The sequence below is a fragment of the Symsagittifera roscoffensis genome, chromosome 6 (assembly GCF_963678635.1).
Source record: "Symsagittifera roscoffensis chromosome 6, txSymRosc1.1, whole genome shotgun sequence".
In the NCBI taxonomy this organism is placed as follows: Eukaryota; Metazoa; Xenacoelomorpha; order Acoela; family Convolutidae; genus Symsagittifera; species Symsagittifera roscoffensis.
Genome location: NC_087067.1, coordinates 1,459,604 through 1,467,048, shown reverse-complemented (window position 1 = coordinate 1,467,048; position 7,445 = coordinate 1,459,604). Strand labels below are relative to the sequence as shown.

At 32.4% G+C, this 7,445-nt stretch overlaps 1 protein-coding gene across 1 annotated transcript in view; it reads right to left on the bottom strand.

Annotated features, from left to right (window-relative positions):
- Positions 1–7,445, bottom strand: part of LOC134848877 (uncharacterized) — a 572,430-nt gene that overhangs the window by 185,430 nt on the left and 379,555 nt on the right. The gene's annotated exons all lie outside the window — the stretch shown is intronic.

The following is a 7,445-nucleotide window of genomic DNA, read 5'->3' as shown; positions in this document are numbered from 1 at the left end:
ACGAACTTTGTAACGTTGAAGTGTTGGTTGAAGTTGCAAACGGTTAGTTTTCCAGAAATGTTCAATTGTCAATAAACGTCGTAAAAACAGTAAGATAGGTCGTATAAATTTCATAAAAAATACTAAATTGTCGTTAGTAGAGAAGGGCTTTCATACAATTTCTAGAAGATCTATAAACGCAGTCAACACACTCTTATATAGGTCATAAGAGATTTTTTAAGGAAAGTTTTTTTTACTTTTGTTCACGCTCATGTTCTTTTTTTGGGCCAGGACTTACAATGCAACATGTTACTGAATTTTGATTCGTAATATGTTAAGTTCATTTCCTTTGTTAAACGGAAGGGAAACTCCACTATCGAGTAGCAAAAGTGTAAAAAACACAAAAAGTTGATCGACTTCTAGATTCGAAAATGGACTATCATTTTGAGGTTTTCTCTAAAATTTTTTATCTGTTGTTCCAGTTTTCCTAAATTGGGTGAATTTTATCAAAAACAAATCAAGCTACCTTGTTTCTTGAAAATCAAAGATTAAATTATAATTTTTTAATTCGGAAGTTGAAATATACTCAAAAAACAAGTCAGTAATTTTTCTGTTTCCTTGCATTCATTGACTTTTTTCTTTCAACTGTCTGTTGGATTTGTTTTGACCATTTTCGAAAGTTTTGAATTCAGTTCCAATTCATTCGATTAAAAGACGACAAATTTTGCTCTCCAATTACAAAAAAATGGCGTGTAAAAAAGACTATTTCTAACTTTGGGTTAAGCTCTCAGTCTTTAAAAATCAGAGCGGGTAAAAAATGTAACCTATTTATTTCTTTTTCATAATTTGGGTTAATTTAAAAAAACTATAAGTCGTAAACGATTTTCGGATTTAGGGTTTTTTTATAAATGTGACAAAAAACTGAGTACTTCTTAAGTTCTTTGACACTTTTCCAACTGTCTGTTGGCTATGTTTTTTAGCGGAGGAAAGTCTAATCCAATCTCAAAACTAATCTCGAAACTCCTCATGTTAGCTCAAATGCTAGCACTCTTAGAAATCTTCGTTTACAATTGCTCCAGTTTTTTTTTGATACTATTCACGAATGCATATGCGCTTGATCGCGTATAGTCTAACTGACATATTAGAGCGAAGGGATAGCTTTTTTTGTTTATACTTTTTGTTTATGCAAATACAACTACAAATTGTATACCAAAATTTTATACCAAATACTGTGATTGAGTGAATTGTTTCTTTCAAGAGATTGAAGCCGCTTTTCTACTTTCTAGTCAGAACTCAGTTCGCTGAAAAGTTTTTTTATACTTTAATACTGTGTCGAGCTTAAGGAGGCCAGACTTTCTTTTCTTCTAGCATACGGTTGAACTTCAACTTTTTAAATTCCAACTTGTTTCCATAGTTTAATGAGTTGTAATATGGAAGTTCTATCTTAAATAAGTTCGTCTACCTACTCAAAAGCAAAGTATAACGCATTACCTCATTATAGAGTTTTCGAAATGTGGAAAAACTTTAAATCGATTCAAATCGATCTTTTTAAAAAATTTTGTGTAGGTTTAACTGTCTTAAAAAAACAATTTAAATCGATTTGGATAGATTTTCAGACTCACAAAATCTTTTGCTAACACGGCAAAAAAAACATACTCTTCAGAGGAAAAAATTTAAAAATTTCATTCTCGGTTTTTTAAATAAGAACACATGTGCCAGATGTAATAGAACTCAAAAAAATGATCCAAATAAATCAGATTTTAGGCTCGAAAATATGCAATGAAATCATAAAGAATTTTTGTAAGTCAGATTATGGGTTATATTTCAAATAACAAACAAGAGAAGGGTCAGAAAAAAACTAAATTTTGATCTCAATAATATGCAATTAAATCATAAAAATCATAAAAATAAATCAGATTTTCAGCAAAAACCTATCAAACAAATCAAGAAAATGGTCAAAACAGATCCGTTTATGAACTCAAAATATGCAACAAAATCATAAACATCTACTGATATTTTGGCATTTTCATTTGGTCTTTTTTATGCTACAATACGCTATGGATGTAAAATGAAAAATGATAGGCAATGAATAAATGCTGTAGAAATTCGAAACTGGTCAACCTCGAATGAAAAAAACCTATTTAAATCAATTTAAATCCGTTTCATTACCCTCAAAAGTGGAAACAAATTAAGACTGGAAAGAATTGATTTAAATTGATTTAAAATCGATTTATATTAATTTTTCTAGCTGGGATTTAATATTAAATTCAATCGATTTTAAAGCGTTCCGAATCATTCTTAATCTTTGTTATTTAATCTTAACACTTTTTTCATTTTAAAATCGCTCTTAATTTAATGATCATACTTTTTCATGCTAAAGTCGATCCTAATGCATTTTTGTCTGTGCAGGCAGCTTATGCTTATTTTTTAAGTTTTCATGCATCATGATTGAAAAGCAAAATCTAGAATCAAAAGACAATTTACAAGACATCAATATAACGAAAGTAAAACCTCATCAATTTTGTCTTCATCATTTCTTATTTAAATTCAACCCAATTTGAGAAAAAAAAACGAGTTTTACATTTCTGGTTTAATGCGCTTTGTCTGGAGAATTTACATCAGGACCGCATAGCCAGTAGTTTTGCAATCAATTAAACTATTGGTTTGTATCGGCGGCTCTTGTGTGACATTTAGCTCACATCTGGTTATGAATATTGATATACAATGAAACCGTAATTCATTGCAAATCTCGCCGTAAACAGGGGGAAAATGTTTTTCATAATAGCGAGGGGTGTTTTTTTTTTGTTAAACAGCAAATTCAGATCACTGGATAGTGTAGAATCGATAGTTGGAGTCTTTGAAGAAGCCCTGAATGTTCCGACTGCCTTTAAGGTCTGAGCACTATTAACATAACAAAACTAATTGTAATAAAATAAAATGGATTTTTTTTCTAAAATTTGAGATTTTATGAAAATCATCCCCACACGCCATATAATATTCAAACGAATAGATTTTGCTCCTTTTACATATCAATTATGACAAATAAGCTTGTTGTTCCGACTTTTGAAGGAAACGGAAATCTTATGCTTGGTGTGGTTATTTTTTTATTCAGACAATTTTCGCCGATCGAATTATTAGTTTTCGCATTGGGCAGTGATCCAAGAGTGATGGAGATAGAAATGATTAAGTTGGTTAAATGTTCAATCAATTATCCATTGAAGTGTACAATCGAAATAGTTTCCAATAAAAAAATTTTTATACCCTACTGAAAATATTGACTTTCTGAATTCAAATTTAAAAGATATTTTACCTCCGATTTTTTTTTTAGAAGTTTCTGGGGTTTGAAAACTGCCAAATTGGCCATTTTCTTGACTCAATTATGCGGCTTTGAAAAGTTTAATCATAATGCTGAAAGCGTTGAGCAACTACTTATGCGTGGCGAATTATCCCACACAACAAAATCGTTCCAATTTGAATTGAGGCTAGCTAATCGATCCTATTAATCGATCGTATCAGCTATGTTATCTAGAAGCGTTTGAAATATTAAACTCAACAATAAAGAGTTGTCTTCTTTGTCTGTTTTCTCATTATTTCAACCACCATATCATTTCAACTCATGGTATTAAGTTTTTAAATGAAAACTAAACTCACTATCCGACATTTTTTTTTTTCATTTGGAAACTTCTCAAAGTCATCAAAACTCTTAAAATCCTGTTGATCAGAGGAATAACTTGTAAATGTAGAGGTTCCACAAGGATTAATTTTGGTTCCGAAACAGCAAATTCAGCTCACTGGATTGTGTAGAATCGATAGTTGGAGTCTTTGAAGAAGCCCTGAATGTTCCGGCTGCCTTTAAGGTCTATGGAGCACTATTAACATAACAAAACTAATTGTAATAAAATAAAAAAATTTTTTGTAAAATTTGAGATTTTGTGAAAATCATCCCCACACGCCATATAATGTACAAACGAAAAATTTTGCTCCTTTTACATATCAATTATGACAAATAAGCTTGTTATTCCGACTTTTGAAGGAATATTTATGCTTGGTGTGGTTATTTTTTTATTCAGTCAATTTTCGCCGATCGAATTATTAGTTTTCGACAAAACTTTTTTATACCCAATTAAAAATATCGACTTCCTGAGTTCAAATTTAAAAAGGTATTTTACCTCCATTCTTTTTTTGTACGGTTCTGGGGGTTTGAAAATTGCCAAATTGGCCACGTTCTGGACTAATTTATGCGCGCTTTGAAGAATTTATTCACAACGCTGAAGGCTTAACGGGAATTACTTATGCGTGGCAAATTATCCTGCACAGCAAAATCGTCCCGAATTGAAATGATGCTAGCTAATCTGTCGTAATTTCGTATGACTCAAATTTTTACACTTTTTTATTGTCCAAAATGTAAACATTTTCAATTTTTTTTCCCAAAAACTATTCGATATGAAATAAGGGACAGTCGGAACATTCAGGATTTTGCCCTGATATACGAGCAGTCTTGTTTCAATCAATTTGGAACAATCTCTAAGACGGATTAAATCCCCGCTTACGCGTTAATAGCGCGAAATATATCGCGCGTTTATTGTCCCAAATTAGCCAAAATTGCAATCTTTAAACATCCATAACTCTACGAAAAAAGATCACAGGTGAAACATTTTTTCAAATTTAAGCTCAGGTCAACAGCACCTTTTGAATGATATGAAAACATTTCGTCAAAAAGGCTAGTTTAAACGTCGAAAAAGTCTGAAGAAAAAACCCAACCCGAGCACAAATATTCCGTTACTTTCGTTACGAAAACCCCGCGTTGACAAAAAAGAGGCTAAAATTTTTTCTTAGTGATTCGTATCACGCAACATGGCAGTATAAGAAGCACAAATTTTTTTGATTTGTTGATATTATTAAGGAAGTTGGAAGAGCCATTCACTGCATTGGGCAGTGATCCAAGAGTGATGGAGATAGAAATGATTAAGTTGGTTAAATGTTCAATCAATTATCCCTTGAAGTGTACAATCAAAGTTTTTGTGACTAGTAAGAGCATATGTTTTTCATATAAGTTGTCACTGTTTAATCATTCTCACTTCTACATGAAATGAACTTTTTGGACTGTTTTTATTGTTCCGACTTTCGAAGAAAACGGAATATATATACTCGGTGTGATTTTTTTCATTCAGTCAACTTCGTCGATCGAAATAATAGTTTCCAATAGAATTTTTTTTATACCCTACTGAAACTATCGACTTCCTGAATTCAAATTTGAATAATATTTTCCTCCAATTATTTTTCTAGAAGTTTCTGAGGTTTGAAAACTGCCAAATTGGCCATTTTCTTGACTCAATTATGCAGCTTTGAAAAGTTTAATCATAATGCTGAAAGCGTTGAGCAACTATTTATGCGTGGCGAATTATCCCACACAACAAAATCGTTCCAATTTGAATTGAGGCTAGTTAATCGACCCTATTAATCGATCGTATCAGCTATGTTATCTAGAAGCGTTTGAAATATCAAACTCAACAATACAGAGTTGTCTTCTTTGTCTGTTTTCTTATTATTTCAACCACCATACCATTTCAACTCATGGTATTAAGTTTTTAGATGAAAACTAGACTCACTATCTGACATATTTTTTCATTTGGGAACTTCCCGAGAAGTCATCAAAACTCTTAAAAACCTGTTGATCAGAGGAATAACTTGTAAATGTAGAGGTTCCACAAGGATTAATTTTGGGTCCGATTACTCTCATAATGTGTTTACGGCCGATAACGCCCATTTCCAATTTTTTTGAACTTGGAGTTTCAACTATACGCGAATGACACTATTGTATATAAGCTTTGATAAACTGTCGTCCTCCGGGAATCTTACAGCAAGAAATCATCCTCAGTTTATTCAAACTTTAATCTCATCGGGAGATCTGGAATTGTCTAAGGTTTACCAATTCCAGACTATTTGAAAAATCATATATTCTCAAACAATCAGGAGACAGTACAAAAGTTCAGTAACTGCAAAAGAGTTGCCAGGAAATACGAAACAGCTTTTGGAATCAGACTGTTTTCAGTAATCGAGCCGCGTCATTGGATGAACCTACCAATTCAGTTCAGTGATATCCAAGATAATACGTTGTTTAGGCAGATGCTTAAATTCATCTTATCTGAGCCGCTTACCACCTAGACTAGTTTTCAGATCTGAAAAAAATGCGAATCAAAAATGCCGGGAAAATTGAAAAAAAAAACTGTGCTACGCAAACGAAACTGTGTTGTTTCAAAGAAGCAAAAAAGCCGCAAAATTATCAATTTCTCAGGATCCACATGATGACCAACTTCGGTTCTTGGTTTTTCTCTTGTTCATGGTGTTTGTTTAGGCAATACTATCACTATCTCGTGCCCGAGTGGCACGATTACCACCATGTTCACCGAAAACGCCATGCATGAACTGAAGCTCAGGAACATTCAAAACGTATTAGTTATGGGAGGCACGAACAATCTGTTCGATAAATCGTCAAAATCGTTGATGAGCCCTGTAGTGGTCTTTGATGAAATGTATTGACTAATCAGAGCGCAGTGAATTCAATGTTGTTCAGAAGAAAAGGAAACCATGCAACAGTCAGTAGAGTCAAGGACTGCTACAAGGATATCAGTAGTAGATGTTGGAGGTTAAGTGGGGGGGGGGGGGGGTGCATGGCGGACCCCATGTATTAAGATACGTTATAGATTTCCGGTCCGCCATGCTATGTATTAAGATTGGGTATAGAGTCTACAATGTATTAAGATAGGGAATACCGATGGTAAGGTTTTATGGTTTGTGTGATGGTAAGATAATGGTAAGAAAAACGAAAATTTTTGTCTAATTTTTTCGCAAAAATCTCGGCGCGCGTTACCTAATTGGGAACAATTGATTGTTAATTATGTGTAGAATTAAGATTACTTATTAAGTTTTTTTTGGTGGATGGTAAGTCATTGGTAAGAGTGTTTGTGCAAAAACTTGGAATTTTTATCAAAAAAAATTTTTTCGAAAAAATTCAAAACACGATAAGATTTTGTTTAATTTGATCTAATAAAAAATTATTAGATACTTTTACTTTCTACCTATCTGAATCTATTCTCAACCTACAGAGACTTCGAAAAAAGTCAAGTTTTTTGAGAAAAAAATTTAAATTACAAAGAAAGTATATAAATCACTGCATCGTATAGTAAACTTACTGCCATAATTTACACTTACAAATGAAAAAACTACAAATTTACATAAAATTACTTATAAAATTCAAAACACGCACATCATGAATATTATTCAAGTTTGTCTGGTAGAATTTAAAAAGAAGAAATGCTGAATAAATTGCGTAAAATCCACACAAATTATCAGTTTTTTGTAGCTTTCGAGGAACCATTCGCCGATACTTTTTTGTTAGAAAGGAAGAAGTTGTTCTTTTCCGACCCAAAGAATCAGCAAAATAGTAAGTTTTATTCAATCGAGCC